This window comes from Triturus cristatus, chromosome 12 (assembly GCF_964204655.1).
Source record: "Triturus cristatus chromosome 12, aTriCri1.1, whole genome shotgun sequence".
Lineage (NCBI taxonomy): Eukaryota > Metazoa > Chordata > Amphibia > Caudata > Salamandridae > Triturus > Triturus cristatus.
In genome coordinates this window covers 154,408,154-154,428,271 of record NC_140595.1, presented here as the reverse complement: position 1 = coordinate 154,428,271, position 20,118 = coordinate 154,408,154, and the positions used below count along the sequence as shown (strand labels likewise).

Here is a 20,118-nt window from a genome sequence, read left to right as displayed (position 1 = left end):
GTCGGATACGTAATGATGCCAGGATCATTTCGTCCTCTTGGCCGGGTACAGGATCATATCTACAATCTACAAGAAGTTCCTTAAGTGTGCGGGAATTTATGAGTTTGGGCGTACGTTGATGTACTGAGTCTTGAAAGGCAAGTTTATTTGTTCTGGGTGGCGTGGAAAAAACCAAAGAGGGTATTGTTGTACCTCCGATAGCACCTTCTGGGGTGCCGGACGTGAAAGGATTTCTTGAACGTGATACAGCAACTATGGGTGTGGACACAGCTGTGGAAGCAGCTGTAAGAACAGATGTGGAAACAGATGTGCTTGCCGGAACTTGTGTTGAAATTTGTTGTTGCTGAGGTACAGACATAGGGTCTTGGCGTTGAACCCCCTCAGCAGACGGTCTATGTGGTACGGGATTAGCATACTCGGGAACTGCATCGTCTAAATATGAGGAAAGAAAAACATCTTCTGCGGTTCTGGGATGCCCTTTGGGGTGTACCTTTATCGGAAACAATGGAGGTGGCAAGTCTTTTGGTATCTCCGGAGTAGCCTTATGTAATCCTTCGGCCATAAGGGGATACATGCCATTCATGAGGGCATTTCTTTGTCTAACCACTTGTTCTGATTTCACTCTTGTACCTTCTTCAATTAATAGATTTTCTCGGACTCTATTTGAATTCTCCTTACTTTTCCCTTCTTGTCTGAGTGCTTTTTCTGTACGTCTATGAGATTCCTTACGCCATAACTCAACGGCGTCTTTCTGCGACTGTCTAACTTTCCTTTTCCATAACTCTTCTTCGACTTTCATGATGCACTCTGCATCCCAGGTCCCAGCTGCGGGCCACCTGTGACTTTCTGATAATTCCTTGGTGTAGTCTACCCATAAATCAAGAAATAATATGGCGTCTAAGCCGTGCTTATGATACATGAAGTACCCTGGAGTGTCCCTAGGAGGAATGGGAACAGCTTCCTCGAGTACCCCTTTTCTAGTTGTGATCTGTCTTAATTTCGAAAAGAGCGGCATATTGACAACTGATCTGATACTTAATTTTAAACACACTTAATACAATAAACACAATAATGAACAGTCATTCATACCACACTATGCAGAACGTATTTAAAACATTTAACATTTAACATTTAACGAACAAGAATGATGATGACGATCTAAGAAACTAGTCACTTAAACATAATACTCGGCATTAACTGGATTATTCTGAATTTTATATACTTGACATACTAGATATACTGCTAAACAGTACAGATACACTGCTGAAACAGTGCAGACCGGATTTGTGTACCCAAACCCGTCTTGACCGGCACAACCTGTGTGCACGTCAGAACGCCTCCCCAGTAATGGTACTCACCGGGTAGCTCGGAACGGAAGGCCTCGGAGCGGAGCTGAACTGAACTGGACCTGGACTGGACTCGACTCGAAAACTTCGGAAACTTCAGGACATCGGAACTTGGTGGGCCTCTGTATACCTCGGATCTTGCTCTCTCAGCTAGGCTCTGGTCGGGATACTTCGCACTTCTCACCGCCTCGTCTGGGTGTTGATCGCAGCCTCAGTCGCCCCCGCTTGACCGGAGGGAGCTACAGGAAATCCTGCTGGTACGCGTTAGTGTCCGTCCAGCTGTGGCAGGAGACCGGGCCTGCAACGCACCGCCGGCGCGTGAGATGAGAAAGTGTCCCTGTTCGGGCGCCATTTCTGTGGTAAATGTTTAAATTACCTGGACTTAATTTGATACGGAAAATTAATAAAACAGCTCAGTAAAATAAGAGGCAGAATCCGTGGTATTAGAGGTTCGGAACGGGCTTTATTCCTTGTCGCAATTCGAATTGGGGACTCCAAGTTCCATCACCGCGGAGGTTCAGGAAGTGGAGAGCAATACATATTTGATAAGTCATCACTTTTATAGAATATACATTACAGTGAAGCAGATGTAAGAGGCGTAACAATTGATAATAGAGATGACACCATGCATGCGTAACTAAAATGGGTGTAACTGGGTGTAACTAGAAAACGTCATTTAGGTGTGATGTCACAAATGGGCGTGTCTATGAAATAATTTCGCAATGTCAGCAGAAATACTTGGCATAGATGCGCGCGCAGCAGCATGACGTGTGATTGACGTGCAACTAGGGGGTGAAGGGGACTTGACATTTAGCTCTACATGTGGAGACAGAAGTCTGGGGGGTCAAGTCAACCTAATCCCAAATCATATCTAACATCCTATGTTTAAAGAACTGTGTTATCCAAAAGGGAAGGTCTCTTGAACAAAATCTATTCTATACTGACTGTGAGTGCGTGTACAAGCGTCTAAGTGTCTACATAAAATGCAAGGGCAGAAATCTTCCATAACGTCAGGGCTATGAATTACTTTACATAAAGACAGAGAAGTCGGGCCCTTTGCTCATTAGCTGGAAGAATGTTTATTTAAGCTACTAGACAGGAATGCATCGGCTGAGGAGCAAAGCAGATAACTCGAAGGTGAAATACATTTCTTGGCAGGCAGGCAAAACTGGCCGAGGCAGGCACCGTTAGCCGCACAGGGAGTAGGACAAAGTTCATGGATACAGATGCGAGCTCAAGCTGAAGCTGTCAGAGGCAGAAAGCAGGGAAAGGCTCGATGGCAGAATCAGGGCCTACTCGCCTGGACTGTAAAATGGAGTAGATGAGCTACATAAAGCCGGTGGCCTTTCATATTTAGGAATGGAATATCCGGCCCATTCATGGCGGATCTGAAAGAGGACATGTTGACGGTGGACGCACATGTGTTTGCGTCTTCAAAACTGGAACTGGAGGGAACATACATGTACTTGTAACATGCACATGGAACCGTTGGGGTCCAAGATAGGGGACATAACTGATGATAAAAATCCATATTTCCACAAAGGTCCTGAAGAAAGCCGCGGGCCAAAATCCCTTGAAGGCTGAAACATGTCGACCCTCATCTAGCAGTGACTAGTCAGCACTGCTTGTAACTTTGTCACACTTTTTTAATTAAGGTGTGTGGAGTAAATTGAATTATATCGCACTCTTCACACAACCTTTTTTAGATTCCACAGTCTTTTTTGCACTGCACTTCTACTTTGTTTGGTGGTCACAGTTTTCCACGTGTCTTCTTGACGCATTTCCATCAGCCCAAGGGAGCAATAGAGCCTTTAACTAGTAAGGCAGTCTCTACGATCGAGAGACATACCTCTGTTCTAGTTGGATACCATACGATATAAACGATCATGAGAGGTGTCTTTGCTCTCACTATTTATCTCATTGGATGAGTAAGGTTGATGGTAATCCATGCTCTGCTCTGATAACGCAGGGGCTTGATTGATTCTACACACCCTACTCCTTCCTTATCCTTTGTGCTGTCTGCCATTAGACCCCCTATTCTCTTATGTGTGTATACACAGTATGGGCTCACACTTTAATCCCTGACTCCGGCAGCAGCTCAGCTTAGCAACATGAGACTCTAGACAATACCTCACATATATTCCGTACCCCAGGACTTTCATACCAGTACGGGTCAGTAGTTCGTCCTAGTAGTTATAAACACATCTGGACACTACTTCCACAACTGTAGTAAAGCAGCCACGGCACATGACTTCACAGCATAAGACACACAATTTGGGCTCATGCTTTAATCCCCGAGTCCCGCACCAGCTCACCTTACCCGCATCAGACTCTACCCAATACCTCACTTAATTTCTATAGCCCACCACTTACACACCGGTAGAGGTAAATACTTCGCTTCGCACCCCCTCTATAGCACACCCTAAACACCCCACAGAAGTTACAGTACTCCTACCCTCCTATTTTCCACTTTTCCCCCCTTTTTTCCCCCTTTTTTCACCTTACTCGCTTCAACGGAATCACAAAATGGCGGCCAACACTTCCTAGTTGCAACCGCTCGCACCGCTCGCAGCCAATCAGCAACAAGCTCATGCTATTAATGCCTCGGCCAATCAGATGGCAGAATTCCCAAATATCGATATCTGTAAATTTCTATATTTCTCCAAAACTACTGAACAAATTTACACCAAATAAACAAAAGCATGCTTTCCAGACCAAGACCCTTCTCCCTGCCAAATTTGGGGTAATTCTGTTCACCTGTTCGACCTGTAGCCTTGTCTAAAGTTTCCTATGGAAATTAACATGGAGAAAACACGTTTTGGGACCCCCCTTTTTTCTCAGCCCCCCCTTGACGAATCACCCCCAATCTTTGAACATAGGAGCTGATCTCAACAAAGAATTCGTTTTGAAAATTTCGCGATGATTCGTCAATCGGCGCCAAAGTTATTGGGAATAGAATGTTGCCATTTTCCTATGGAAACTTGGTCCTAACTATAACTACCTACTGGCGATCGCCAGTAGGTAGTTATAGTTAGGACCAAGTTTCCATAGGAAGAAAAATTTTTGTTTTGCTTATAACTTTGGCGTTGTTTGATGAATCTTCGTGAAATTTTCCAAACAGATTCTTTGTTCATATCAGCTCCTATCTGGGAAGTTTGTGGGTGTTTCATCAAGGGGGGGGGGGGCGAGAAAAAATGGGGGGTCCCGAAACGTGTGTTCTCCATGTTAATTTCCATAGGAAACTTTAGACAAGGCTGCAGGTCGAACGGATGAACGGAATTGCCCCAAATTTGGCAGGGAGAAGGGTCTTGGTCTAGAAAGCATGCTTTTGTTTATTTGGTTTAAATCCGTTCAGTAGTTTTGGAGAAATATCGAAATTTACAGATATCTATATTTGGGAATTCTGCCATCTGATTGGCTGAAGCGTTGTGAGTACGAGCTTGCTGCTTATTGGCTGTGAGCGGTGCGAGCGGTTGCAACTAGGAAGTGTTGGCCGCCATTTTGTGATTCCATTGAAACGAGTAAGGGGGAAAAGGGCGAAAAAAGTAGGAAAGGGGAGGGTAGGAGCACTGTAACATCTGTGGGGTGTTTAGGGTGTGCTAGACAGGAAGTGTCAAGCGAAGTATTTAGTCCTACCGGTGTGAAAGTGCAATGTTGCTGAGAGTGAGAGGGTGCTGAGGTGAGGTGCCGGAACACTCGGGGATGAAAGCGTGCGCCTAAACTGTGAGCTGAGTGCTGTAAACTGATGTGTTGAAGTATTTATCCCTACCGGTGTGAAAGTGCTGTTTTGCACAGAGTGAGATGGTGCTGAGGTGAGGTGCCGGTATACTCAGGGATGAAAGCGTGCACCTAAACCATGAGCTGAGTGGTCTGGGCGCTGTAGCATGCTGGCCGCTGTAGGATAGCTGGGCCGGTGGTGTTGGTATGCGTTTAGAGTATAGTGGGAGTGGGAAGCAAACTACTCACTGGTACTGGTCTGAAGACTCGGGGATGAAACCGTGAGCGTAAGCCGTGAGCTGATTGCTGTAAAGTGATGTGTGCCGGCGCTGTAGGATACTGGCCGCTTTAGCATATCTGTGTAAGTAGTGTTAGTATGCGTTTATACGATACAGGGAGTGGGAAGCAAACTACTCACCTCTACTTTCCGAAGACTCGAATGCAGTGTTTTAGGAAGCAGGAATAAAGAAATAATCGTGAAGAATATAATGCAGTATGTTGCAATGCCACAGAAGAGAAATGGTGAAATCAGGTGTGTCTAAGAAAGTGGCTGTGTGTAATAAAGGGATGGAGTCTGAAAGTTATATAAAGAGTGTCTTTATTTAAGTGTCATAAATGGATCCACTGGTGCAAGAGGTAAGGCATTCAGTTGAGGCAAATTCCAACCGCTTCTGCTGTATTCAAACGTAAGCTCCTGCATCAGTGAATTCCACATTACATGTTACAGTTCCATGTGACATAAACAATACCTATTACACTTGAATGACTAAAAATTCTATAATGAAAATAAAGGTAGGATACGATTAACAAGTGATCCAATTCATATCTTCAAAGGGACAGTAATGTTACTCGAATGTTGGAGCGGCAATTTGAATTGGCAGGCAATCTGCGATGTCAAAGGTCGTACGTTGCAGTAGATCTTTCGCGGCTCTGCAGAAATCCCATTCCGCCACGATACCTTTTTGCGTTGCGTCCGCCATTGCTCTACGGCCTGAACAATCGAGTTCACGGTTTTCAAAATACTCCATTACCTGCTGAATATCGGGAGTGATTGTTGGGATGCTGGCAAGGCATACATCCATTCGGCAGTCGAATGGGCAAGTTTTGCAATAGAAAGATGTTTGGACGCACATTGGATATGTGTAAATAAATGTCATGTTGTAGCTGGCTCCGATAATAGATAGAGGCAGGCAGCCGAAAAGTAGTTCCATTTTATCACGGTATTGATGTAGCTTCACGTATAGGCGTATTCTGTCGGAGATGCTTGTTACCACAGGGAGCGCAGTCATTTTTTACAAGCAAAAATAGTAGTAGGATGGCCGCAAAGAGAGCGAGAATTTTGGGCACTGTTCCTGTTATTCCAGAGATGAGCGAATGAATGAAGTGTGGTATTATACCAAAAACAGTTTGAAAGCCTGTGACAAGGCCGGAGGAGACCGTATTAAAAAAATGTGCCAGACCTTGAGTGTTAGATGTGTGAAAATCGGGTAACAATTCACAAAGTGTAATGGGAGGTAAGAATTTAAAAGGGACTGTATTTTACTGGAAGTTCATGCTGTATGCAGGCGATACATTTCTTTTGCAGAAGTGAGGGACACTTTGTTCTGAAGAAAAGCCCTTTAGTTTGGTTAGTTTAATGAAATCTGTTTGCAAAGTAGGGATTCAAGGCCAAGTTGAAGTTTGGGAGTTAGTTTGTGTGAGTGGGAATAGACATTGCTACAGGAAGTTACTCGGTTTGAAACAGTAAGGAGATACGGTATGCCACCTCACATTCCGTAGGAGTGCATGTTATTAAGAAGCAGATAACTGCTGTTAGAAAGCTGTGTGAATGTTGGTGTGATTGTGGGAGTTGGCGTGCTTTCAAGAGAGCAGGCAAGATTGGGGGCTGTAAGCTTAAAAGTGTCGTGCAATTGAAAATTCTTGCATAGTAATGAATGACTGCCATTGTGGTCACAGTTTGCACCTGTGAGAAAAACTTCTGTATGCTCTTTAAGACACCAATATGTAAATGGGAGAAACCACTGCTCGTGAATAAGCGCACTACCTTATATAATCGCATACAACATGACAAACAACATGTACACCTATCAGACACAACAACACTACGTACTGTGGGAACCGTAGCTAGCCATGTACACAAAGCAAACATGGCATAGCACCTCTGTTACACAATGCAGAATGCGGGGAGGGTTGGGAGGAAAGTATGTGCGAAGGTGGCAAGTGATTCTCGATTATAAAAGTATACAATGGAAAGTGTTGAGGGGATGTTGTGGACAGACTTGAGTATGCAGAGCACACACATGTACATGTGAACATACACTGATGGTCTATTGAGTGAAGTAGATAGTGGACAGAACCATAATAGTACAGTCAGTAGGGAAGATTTCGAAAACATAGCGCATACGTGCCCTTCACCCCCAAATATTTAGCGTAGTGGGCTGGCTCGGTGTACGCAAGGCTAGCGTAGGGGTATGAATAAATGGCACGTTTCTCTGGGTGTGGTTCTCTTCCGGAATGGCGAATATGTCTGCCAGGTCTGCGCGGTACAAAAGGGGGTGGTGATGGACAGGGCATCAGAACCAATCAAACACTCACACCCAGTCAACAGATCTGGGTTTGATCCATCACCGTTCTTTAGCCCACTCTGCCACCCCAGTTCAGACATGGCCATTTGCAAATCAGTCTGACCCTGTGCCTCATGGGAACAGTCCAGTCCGAACTGCCAAGCCATGTCTTCCCTGGACCGGAAACAAGCTTCCTAGGACCAGTTTCTGGCATTTCAGCCGTCTTCAGCCAGGCTTGCTGGAATCCAGTGACAAAGTGAGCAAGGGACTCAACGTCTGAGCATACCCTGCCAACTTATGGCAAACAAAGCGGTACAAAAGGGGGTGGTGATGGACGGAGCATCAGAACCAATCAAACACTCACACCCAGTCAACAGATCTGGGTTTGATCCATCACCGTTCTTTAGCCCACTCTGCCACCCCAGTTCAGACATGGCATATGCAAATCAGTCTGATCCTGTGCCTTATGGGAACAGTCCAGCCTGAACTGCCAAGCCATGTCTTCCCTGGACTGGAAACAAGCTTCCTAGGACCGGCTTCTGGCATTTCAGCCGTCTTCAGCCAGGCTTGCTTGAATCCAGTGGCAAAGTGAGCAAGGGACTCAACGTCTGAGCATACCCTGCCAACTTACGGCGAACAAAGCGGTACAAAAGGGGGTGGTGATGGACGGAGCATCAGAACCAATCAAACACTCACACCCAGTCAACAGATCTGGGTTTGATCCATCACCGTTCTTTAGCCCACTCTGCCACCCCAGTTCAGACATGGCCATATGCAAATCAGTCTGACCCTGTGCCTCATGGGACAGTCCAACCCGAACTGCCAAGCCATGTCTTCCCTGGACCGGAAACAAGCTTCCTAGGACCGGTTTCTGGCATTTCAGCCATCTTCAGCCAGGCTTGCTTGAATCCAGTGGCAAAGTGAGCAAGGTACTCAACGTCTGAGCATACCCTGCCAACTTATGGCGAACAAAGCGGTACAAAAGAGGGTGGTGATGGACGGAGCATCAGAACCAATCAAACACTCACAGCCAGTCAACAGATCTGGGTTTGATCCATCACCGTTCTTTAGCCCACTCTGCCACCCCAGGTCTGCGCAGCTTACACCGCCATGAGGTTGGCCTCATGAGTGATAGTGGCTGCGTGAATGAGGCTCTCAGCCTGCTGGTACTCAGAAACTTTCGTGGCCGCTGCAACGCACATATGCCCCACAGTTCACCTTTCGCTACCGCATTATGTGAAAGAGGGCCCACCACGTGCCAGCGGAAGCTCCTGGGGCGAGGTCTGCGAGGTCGGAAGGTTCCTCAGATCAACGCTGGCTACCGCGACACAGGCACACAGCGTTCAGTTTGAGGCCCAGCAGCGTGGAGTGCTCTGTATACTACTAACACATTAGTCAAACAGGTACCAACAGTGGAACAGTTTCTTGATCCCACAATGTTAGAACTGCATCTGAGAGTGGAGCTGAAGGTACTCCCTTCAAGCAGGTGCAACCAACTCTAGGTCACAATAGTGGAACAGTGTATTGATTCCAGAATGGACGATGTCCGATATTACTTGCTGGTGGGTTTTCACAGAACTCCTTCTGTTCACGTGCATCAGACTCTGTGCTTCCTTAGGTAATTGCTGCACATGATTATTTGGCTTGGGTGACTCCAGTGGCTGGAGTACACCGCACTATAGCAGGTCCGAACAGTGAAACGGGGTCTTGATCCTACAATGGACGATGTTAGAACTGCATCTGAGAGTGGAGATAAAGGTACTCCCTTCGAGCAGGTGCTACCAACTCTAGGTTCCAACAGTGGAACGGTGTCTTGATCCCACAATGGACTATGTTAGAACTGCATCTCAGAGTGCAGATGAAGGTACTCCCTTCCACCAGGTGCAACCAACTCTAGGTTCCAACAGTGGAACGGTGTCTTGATCTCACAATGGACGATGTTAGAACTGGATCTGAGAGTGGAGATGAAGGTACTCCCTTCGACCAGGTACAACCAACTGTAGGTCACAACAGTGGAACGGTGTCTTGATCCCAGAATGGACGATGACCAATATTACTTGCTGGTGGGTTTTCACAGAAGTCCCTCCGTTGACATGCATCAGACTCTGTGCTTCCGTAGCTAATTGCTGCACATGATTATTTTGCTGGGCTGACTGTAGTGGCTGGAGTACACCGCGGAACAGCAGGTCCAAACAGTGAAACGGGGTCTTGATTCTGTGATTGAGGATGTCAGATGTTAAAGTTTATGATGATTTGTGTGTACCCCCTCCGATCAGGTGCAACCAACTGCGTGCTTCCGAATCCAACGGCACGTAGCTGTGAGGCGGTAATGACCACTGCCTCTGGCCTACACTGCGGTCAGCAGGGCTCACAATTCAGATCGAGTGGTGATTGTTTAATTACAGAATTCAGTAGGCAACTAACTACAATGTCTTGAAATATACAGAATATTCCTTTAGTATATTTGCTTGAAGAATTCTTTTTTAGATGAGTTATATGTTTAGTACAATGGTGAAATTCATCTTGCAAGTTCAAATTAACACTGAATAGTCTACACTGTGGACAGTAGAAATCGCAATTCGAATTGTTTTGATTTATTTATTGCAGAGTTTTCTGTAATTTATGTTGTTGTATTTTGGGAAGAGGAAGTGAGAAAAAGTATTAATGGATGTCTGTGTGAATTATGCCTTCAATTTACACTGCAGACAGCAGTGTTCACAATTCAGATCGAGTCGCTATTGTAGATGACGCAGTCCTGTAGGAAAAGACATTGCTGCAGTGCGCACTGTCCGCACCATGCATACGCGTCATCGCATGCTCCGCACACGCTCTTTCTTGCTTCGCGTATTACAAACTGTGTAGCTCAAGTCCACCTTACGTAGCTGTGGGTCTTTGCTGACTGCTCTCTCTGGCCTACACTGCAGACAGCAGTGTTCACAATTGAGATCGAGTCGCTATTGCAGATGATGCAGTGTTGATGGCAACAGACATTGCTGCTAGTACGGCCTGCTTGCAGCACACTTCATCGCTGGCTGTGCACATGCTGAATGCTTTTGATGTGGCTATCTGAGTGCACTAGAACTGTTGGACCCTTTATGATACAATCTTTTTGTGTATTATTTCAGATCTATTGCATGTGTCTGAATATAGCACATGTTGTGGTTCTTTTACAATAGAATTGTTTCTGTATCATTTTACATCTACTGTCCCTACCTTACTGCAGCACAAACTATTGACTCTTATTATTGAATCTCTGTGTGTGATCCAATGATTACTGTTGTAGTTGATGCTAGCAGCAACCATTCTCTGAGGGCTGGTTTACACTCACCACACGCGCATCCAGCACAGACGTCACTGGATATGTGACCCTGGTAATAAAAAGGAGTCGAGCGCACATGCCCGTACCCAGTTCCACTATCTATCTGTGTCCGTGTGTTCATTATCTATGGATGATAGTGCCCCTGGGCCGTACCACATTACATTGTGCTGTGGATAGCGTATGCAAGCATGTTACCTCTGGCAGTGGGGAAAACTTTGGTTATGTAAGTTTTAGGTGTGTGCCTATCACAGGTGGAAAGCTACTTTACAGACCATGAATATTGATGAAGATGATGGTTGCATGTTGTGTGTAGTGTAAGATATGTGTATATAGCAAAACGTTTTCAAAAAAGCTCTCTAAGCAGAAGAGGTGTGTCTCATCAAAAGCTGTAGAGAGAATTACATTTTGGTAATTGGCATTTTCCAACTGGTAAAATGGGAAATGTTATGAACCAATCAAATGCTTTTCTTTAAGGTCACATGGCAATTGCGCACTCAGCGCGCAAGGAGACCGCACCCGATGCGATTTTGAGAAAATATATTTACTATAATATAAGTTTATTACAGGTAGAAATATACAAATGTTTAAAATGTTTTAGATTATCACTTGCTCTCATATACACTTTAAAGTTATGTAGATATAGTTTTGAGACATACAAAAAAAATGAGGGAATGGCGTACCCGGAGCGGCACCATACGTCTATGACGTAACAGAGGGCCTAGCAGCGTGCAGTCGTCACATACGCAATGCGCAGCGGGCGCGACCCCATATGTACATGACGTAATGCGCGGCTTGGTATTGCTTACCGGTCGCATACCAAAGTAGCAGCTGGCGCGACCTCATACGTATATGTTCTTATGCGGGACGTGGTGCCACAATCTCGTCGGATACGAAATGCGCATCATTTCAATATGGCAGACAGGATTCGCGTGCTGATGGAGCTTGGTAGACTACCGGTACGGGACTCTAGTTTTCTCAGAAAAAATAAATTATATAGATTATTTTTTTGAAGAAATAAAACATTACATCATTTTTAAAGTTAAAAAAAGGTTTATAGAGTTCCAAAATATTTTTTAAAAATTAGAAAAAATATAGGTTTTATAAATATTAAAATATGAAATTAACATTTAACAAAACTTAGAAATTCACTGAAAATACCATAGGTTTTACAGACGTTATAGTTAGGAATTAGCATTTAAAAAACCTTAGAAATTCACTGAAAAAACAATAGGTTTCAGGGACGTTATAGTTAGGAATTAGCATTTAAAAAACCTTAGAAATTCACTTAAAAAATCATAGGTTTCAGAGACGTTATAGTTAGTTGGACATTTCACTCATAGAAAACCATAGAAATTTCCCTGTTATAGTTAGTTGAGCTAACTATAAGTCGCGCCCCTGCAATGCACTGCTGATGACATCACATATTACATCATTCATGACATGGTCAGTGACATCACTGATGACATCACTGATGACATCTCAAATGACATCACTGATGACATCATCCACGTGAAAATCTGTTGCCCCTCATCAGACCATAATATAATAGTTGATACACCCACTCTAAAATAGAGACTATAATTTTCAAAACCATGAACACACCAATACCAGTTAGTACATATCCACTCACTAATTCCTAGGTCTACACACACATCCATTCATTCACGCATACAGTCACTCATACATAGTCAGCCATCAATACAGCATTATCATATCCAGTCACATATATATATACAGACACTCACACACCCCGCCTCTCAATGATAGAGTTATTCACACATGTAGTCAGTAATGGAAAAAATCAATCACAGTTTTATTTACTCACCTGTACAGTTATGCATATACCACCTCACTTATTTAAACATATACTAACACATACTTCCACTCTAATACAATAACTAATACAAGCACACACAGGCACTCTCACAATCACTCAGTCTCACATATAGTCATTTATACACTCCAACACTAATATATACTGCCATTCACATATGCAGTTACTCGCACATGTACCACTGAGGCATCCATTCACTCACCAACACACTCATACACACACTCACTGAGCCACACAGCCCTTCACAGATATAGACTTGAACACATATACCCAGTGAATTATCCACTCACACATCTATGCACAGAGTCACACCTCCCACCCATCCACACAGACACTCAGGCACCCATACAGATACTCAGACAACCAATCAATACACATATAGAGCCTCATTTAACTGCTAACCAATGCATGCAATCGCTTACACACCAACTGACAACCTAAACTGTGTGAATGTCTGTATCAGCCGCTAACACATGCATTAAGCAAGACACAATTAATCACTTACTTATACAGTCAGTTACACACCTACTTAATCATCCATCCTGACTTTTTATACACCCATTCATTCTTCAATACACCTTGGCTTATATAGATAAAACATATTTACATTTTATAGAAACACATAGTCACAGAATGATGTCATCAGTGATGTCATCAGTGATGTCATCAGTGATGTCATTTGAGATATCATCAGTGATGTCACTGACCATGTCATGAATGATGTAATATATGACGTCATCAGCAGTGCATTGTGGGGGCGCAAGTTATAGTTAGCTCATCTAACTATAACAGGGGAATTTCTTTTGATCCAGAAAGAGTGATTTGTGTGATTTTGTGTTTCCGTTCAATTTGTTTTTTTGCAGTTAATGGTCAAAAACTGTGTATGTCTAGGAACGCAGAGCCTCCCTGGATCCGACAGAGCTCAAGCTGAGATCTAATTGGCTGCCACCTCATTCCCCAAGGCTGATGTGAATCATAAAAGGGAAGGGGAGACACACAGCCCCCTTCTCCAAACCAAAGGGCCCCGGAGACCTCATTGTCAGGGTCTAAATAATTCAATGAAGGGCCATAAAAAGGCCTCAGGGACCCCATCCCCTGGGGCAGTCACAGTGACTCTGTCCCAGGGAGCCCACCTCCGTGACACAGAAGTTTCTTTGTCCGCACTAGTGCATACAAGGAAACATATCTTGCTTCCATCTGGTGGGAGTATTTTTAAGTCTCCTGCGGGACATGAGCAATCATGCAAGTCTGTTCTGACAAGGTGAAATATTTAAGAATGCTCCCCCTGACTAGTAGCAGACTTTTGTTCTGTTACCCTGCCCACAGAAATTCACTAGTTATAGTTATCTCAAGTAACTATGACTCATGCGCTAAGGTAACTATAACTTGTCCCCTCACCATGCACTGCTAATTACCCCACATATTACATCACTCATGACATCTTCTATGATATCATTGATAATATCACTGCAGCATTTGAAATGAAATTATTGATGAAAAAATGTGCAGGTGTACCAGTAATAGTAAATTTGGGAATGCACCAAAATCCATAGGTAGATGCGTAGGAACACACACCCTCCACCCATGGAACGCCTCCCTGGGGCAGAGTAATGCAATTCAGCGATGTCTGCTGTGCTGCGTTACTCTAGATTTTGCAAGCCATGCAAGGTGGCCTTGCGTGGCTTGATGAATCAAACTGAAAAGTTTCATTGCTCTTGCACCCTGTTGTGTGGAGCCAGGGCGATGCAACTCTTTAATAAATATGCCCCTAAATCTTTCTTTTGCTGATGTGCCCAGTCTGTGATGGCAATGGGCAGTTTATTGTGCGGGCATGTATTACTTCTTTCGGCCTCTCAGACACGTAAAACAAATAAGCCTTTTCGTTGTCCAAATCTTCTTTTTTTTTTTACAGATATTTTGTTGCTTTCCGTCACAACAGGTAAACTGTGAAAGGGGTGGGGCGTAAATTCCTTCTCTAAACTGCAACAAATAAGCCTGTGGCGTGAGGGAGCCTGAAGTCCTTGTAGATGTTTGGTGGGCTTGCTTCTGCCCTGATAATATTTAAAAACAAACAAGGCAAAATGTGGCATTTGAAACACAATTTACACATACATTTGATGTAAAAACCCAGAGGTTCTGAAGGGGCACCTTTATATTTGGAAAACTCTATCAAGCTTGTGTCCTTCGTGTCAAAAGAGCGAGAGCGGGAGGTTGCTCCTTTTGTGCCAAAGCCCCCCCCCCCCTTGGAACACACTTCCTCTATCCGTTAGGAGTATTCAGAGTCACTGTGCCTTTAGAAGGGCCCTGAAGACCTGCCTATTTTCTGTCTAACCCTCTGTTTCAGCTTGGTCCTCTTCTTTGAAATTAGAGCTGGGGCGCCCTGTTGCTGGGGTAGCCATGCGCTTTACAAATATCTTAACATAACATAACATATTGTGCCAAGCAAGCTTCCTTCACTAAGAAAATCATCACAAAATGGAGGCACAACTGTGGACTTTGTAACGAAATTTCCATTAAAAGTTAGTTACAACAATGTGCATTTCAGGTAGTAAAGAGGAACTGGGTATGCAAAGTCATCCTGGCCCATCAATTTTCAAAAGCATTTTTTTCACTTCATTTTCCCATCCAGTGCCTTCGAAGTCGGTTCTCAGTCATGTGGTATAGCTGAGATTCTACATGGAAGGGGTAGGGTAGGGGGAACAAGTTAAAGGTTATACAAATCCCACTCTTCTATAAAGAAATCCCATGATCAGACAACAGAGAGATTACATCAATCTCACATGCTCATGGCTCAGACATAACAGCTGCTAATATAATGAAACCTCTATCGATAAAAATAGTAAAATACATATACACATGAATGTCACAAATAGGCCCCAGAGATGAGCCCACTTGCCAGTGATCAAACACTTATAAGTGCACATAGAGTCGCACTCATTTGTTTACAAAGATTCACACTCACCCGAGGTTGAGAAGATTATTGAAAATCATATGGCTACTAAACTAAATAACTTAGATCCAAGACAAGCAGAGGTCGCTGTTGCTCTACTCCATGGTAGGATTTCACCCCGGAAAGCTTCAAAGGTTGAGTACAGCCTGCTGGCATTCCAAGCTATGCACTGCACACACTTCTCTGCAGTAAACAACTATTCCACTGAGCTACATTATTGTTGACTAGTCCACAGACTAATTTCACTGCTTCCTACTTTGTTTTACTTTGGATGCATGTCCAAAAGGAACTGTTATACATTAAAATATCACCCACAAATTGTTTATCAGGCAGTTATCCACAAAATAGTCTCTAATTTAGAAGGAACCGGAAATCTGCCAGAGCTCTTTCACACAAAGATGCAAATCTGAGGTCTGGAACGCATCTGTTTAAAATATTATTGTAACTTCAAAAGAACCTATTGCACCAAGATCTATGTGCTCCAACAATTCGAATTCTCGCACTTCAAAGTTTTTTCCCACGAAGTGCACACGTTGTGAAGAGTTGTGAATGTATACATATAGAACTGTGACAGGATTTTGAAAAACCTTAGTTAATTCTAAGAGAGTCTTTCCACACCACAGTGTGCATGGTCTTCTCAAATGCATTGGCAGACAATACAGGTGCCGGGCGCTTGGTGGCGGGCCACAAAACAGTGAGCTCACCAATTCTGTCTAAGGCCACTGTAAGCAAGTGCAATATTTAATCAGTGCCCCTGGTCACAAACACTATTTGCAGTTCGCATAGGGTGTGCTGCGGGGCAATGGGGCAGGGTGGGGGGTATTAAACCCGGACTTACGACGGAACGGAGAAAAGTAATTATTACTTTCCTCCATTCTGTCATATGTCCGAGTTTACTACACACCCACCCTGCCCCTCCCCCACCCCGGCTCACCCCCCCCCCCCCCCCCCCGCAGCACGTTCTATGCGAGCCACCACTGGACCATTGGGTTTAATACTTGAAGAGGAAGGAGAGAGAGTGTGTGCTTTAAAAGGATGACTGCGAGTCCACAAAGTTTTCAAATAAGGCTCTCTGAGCTAGGAAGAGACAATCATGACAGATAATAATTTGAGGTGGCACTTTAAGGCCTATTCAATTATTTTTGATGAATTACAAAATCTAGCTTTGTGTCTATTATATAAAGGCATGTAATTTTGGCAGCAACCATCAAGGGTCCAAAAAGCACTATCTAATCAGTAGCAGCTCGCACAGGTGAGAGCACAAGGTAAGTGGTTTTATTTATTTCATATTATCCCATCGTCTGTCGGCTATCCAAATACATTACTCATAGTATTCAATAATATTGCATGAATACTGGGATTAAAACAAACAAATAGATAAATAGCAGCACAATTAAAAATATTCAAAATTTCAACTCTATTATGCTAATAGCAGGCCCTGTGTTAGATAACGGTGCCATTTTGACCGTTAACCCTTGGCCCTTAGAAAATCTGATCCTTTTTCAAAAGTATGGCACTTATGGGACCACAATTTATCCATCACAGGGGGGGATGAATGTACCCACTCTGTTGCTTTACACAGTCTAGAGGGAATGCTAGCAGTAAATACAAAAGATGCAATATGATGTGGTATACTGAGTTCCATAGCCAGCATAATTGCACACTATAATTCCACCTAAATGTTGAGCCTAAGAGCCAGATGTCGTACAATGGCTGCCCAGAATTCGCAAGGATGAGAACATTAAGCAAGCACTGGCAGATTGTTTGCATTTTCTAGCCCACTCCTATAGCAGCTGGAATCTATTTTGTTCTTCCATTTGAATAAATTATCAGGTGTGTAGTAGACCATGTGAACATTCTTTTTTCAATAACATTTAATAGGACATATCATTTTGCGGAACATTAGATTCAAACATGCATTTCATATACATATCATAACATATTTCCAGTCCCTTCCCCACTCCTCCAACTTTTTAGCCAACCCTCAGTTCTCTTTGAGGGTGTTTCTTCTCTAGTTTCTTAATAGTTCCCCCTATTAATGTATCTTCATTTTAGTAGTTTAGATCCAAGACTCTCATTTTAGTAGTTTAGATCCAAGACTCTCATTTTAGTAGTTTAGATCCAAGACTCTCATTTTAGTAGTTTAGATCCAATACTCTTATTTAAGTAGTTTAGATCCAAGACTCTAATTTTAGTAGTTTAGATCCAATACTCTTATTTAAGTAGTTTAGATACAAGACTCTCAGCCTGTGTGGTCCAGTAGAGCTCACTTATATTCACAAAAGGTGGTCAATCAGTGGTTGTCAGATCTGATTGAATCTTGCATGCTGATGATTTATAGCGTACGTTACTTTTTCCATCGCAATCGTGTTCCAGGCCGGTGTTTACAATGTCAGATCAATTATTTCCAGTCTCTAGCAACTAATGGCTGGGCCGCTGATACGAGATGTCCCACCAATATTGTTATTCTTCAACATACCCTTCACCCTCTGCTCTCTCCGTTCCAACAGTATCACCTCCGCTGTGTTCCATATAGGGTATTCAACTATCTGCTTATTTTTACTAAGTACCACTTTCGAAAAATGTCATAGTTTGCACATGTCCACCAGATCAGTAACGCAGTTCCCCTCTCCTGCCCACAGACATAACACAAGTCTTTAATGTGTGGGAAAATTGCTTTTAGCCTCTTCTTCGGGGTAAGATACCAGCAATACATGATTTTAGAGCATTTTTCTTTCAGGGTCGCATTCTTATAGCACCCAGCTGTGCCCTCAAACATACTTTTACATTACTGCTCTGTTGTTTCCCTTAGAAACGCTTCCTACAGTGCTTTGGTATCCCCATTTCTTCTTCTTTTTGCCTTTCTTTAAAAGTTTATATATGTTCAATATCAATCCCTTTGAGTCTGGCCATGTAAGAATATTTCTCACATTCCGAGAAATCTCTAGTTGCGCCGCTCATGACTGCCAGGTGTAGTGACCAATGTTTCATCTGTGTGAATGTCAGCCTGTCCTTTTCTGTAAATTTAAGTTCAGCTTTGCATGCATGTGACCATTCTTAACACAGCTCGATCTTTTGTAGGCTATGAGAATTTCAACAAGACATAGAAAAGTAGGTTTGAAGGACCTAACGTCTTCTCACACTAATCATTGTTTTTAGATCTGCTGAGTGCATGCACATTTCAGCACATTAGACTTCATGTCTCCACTATACCATTGAGTTACCACTCAACACAACAAATAAGGTTGCAGGATGTATCCAATGAAGTCCTTCCTAAGCTGGACAGCAGCTAGACAAAGTCCTACTGAAGCCGTAGGTTTTGGCAGGAAAGGTTCTCAGACGAGGAACATTTCTGATGAGCTGTGGGTGAGGTGCCAACTTTGTAGGTTTCACTAGTCAGTGGGTGGGGGCGACAGCTGGACGTTCACTAACAAATGAGAATCAAGTTACCAGGGGCAATCCTTTCCACTTTTTCAGTACATTCTCACTCCCTTACTGCATTCTATCCCACAGTGCATTAGTATTATACGAATCCAAGGTGGCAGCATCATTCTGCTTTTTTGGGGTGTTTTTAGGGAAATGAGCAGTCTCCTCCTCCTCAGCTGCACCAATCTAATCGTGGGACCCGCTCCCCATCCCACTGGGCTTGTGCTAAGCAGTGTCAGGCTGGGACAGAAGATAGCACCGGGCACCAAATAAAAGTGGACCCCATTTCAAAATCAGATTGCTAAAAAAGTAACCCATATTTGCATATCAGGCCAGTTTTGAACTTGTAAAGACAAGCTGTATATGTGTTTTGCAAATATATTGGCAACTGCCTGCATTTGTGCTTGCTGCAGGCCCACCAGACAATGAAACAGGCTCACAAACAGCCAAGAAACGTTCCTTAGACTGACCTGTCAGACCAGCCCTTTGGGTACTTCCTGCTTGCCCTATAGGCCAATCCGCCCCTGGTGCCAAGCTGGCTGCAATAAGCCTAGGGAAAAAGGCTTCTCTTCCATAGGTCTCCCTTTACACTTACTATGAATGAACACCTCACCTTTGTCCCTTTGAAGTTAATGAAGTTCTTGAACTCTTCCTATCAGCCGATCCTGGCCTTATAGGAGTCACAAACCTCACACCTAGGTCTTCCTGCCGACAGGCTTAGCCCACTGTTTCTGCTTTGAAAGCAGTTTTCACACATCATAAAGCAGAAGTGTTGATAGGGGCCAGCTGATGGCAGGGTATTTCTTATTAGCCTACTGGACATTCATGAAGACAAAGACTAACTTTTCAAAAATAACTTTTCCTAAATATTTATAAAAAAATCGGACTCCACCACTGAATTAGATTTTTCCATAAACAGTAAAAGTTGTGTTTGCATTGTGCTGTTACATTGTCCCAAACCA

The 20,118-nt window shown here is 43.6% G+C and overlaps 1 protein-coding gene across 3 annotated transcripts in view; it reads right to left on the bottom strand.

Annotated features, from left to right (window-relative positions):
* Positions 1-20,118, bottom strand: part of LOC146772949 (SLAM family member 5-like) — a 408,736-nt gene that overhangs the window by 133,943 nt on the left and 254,675 nt on the right. The gene's annotated exons all lie outside the window — the stretch shown is intronic.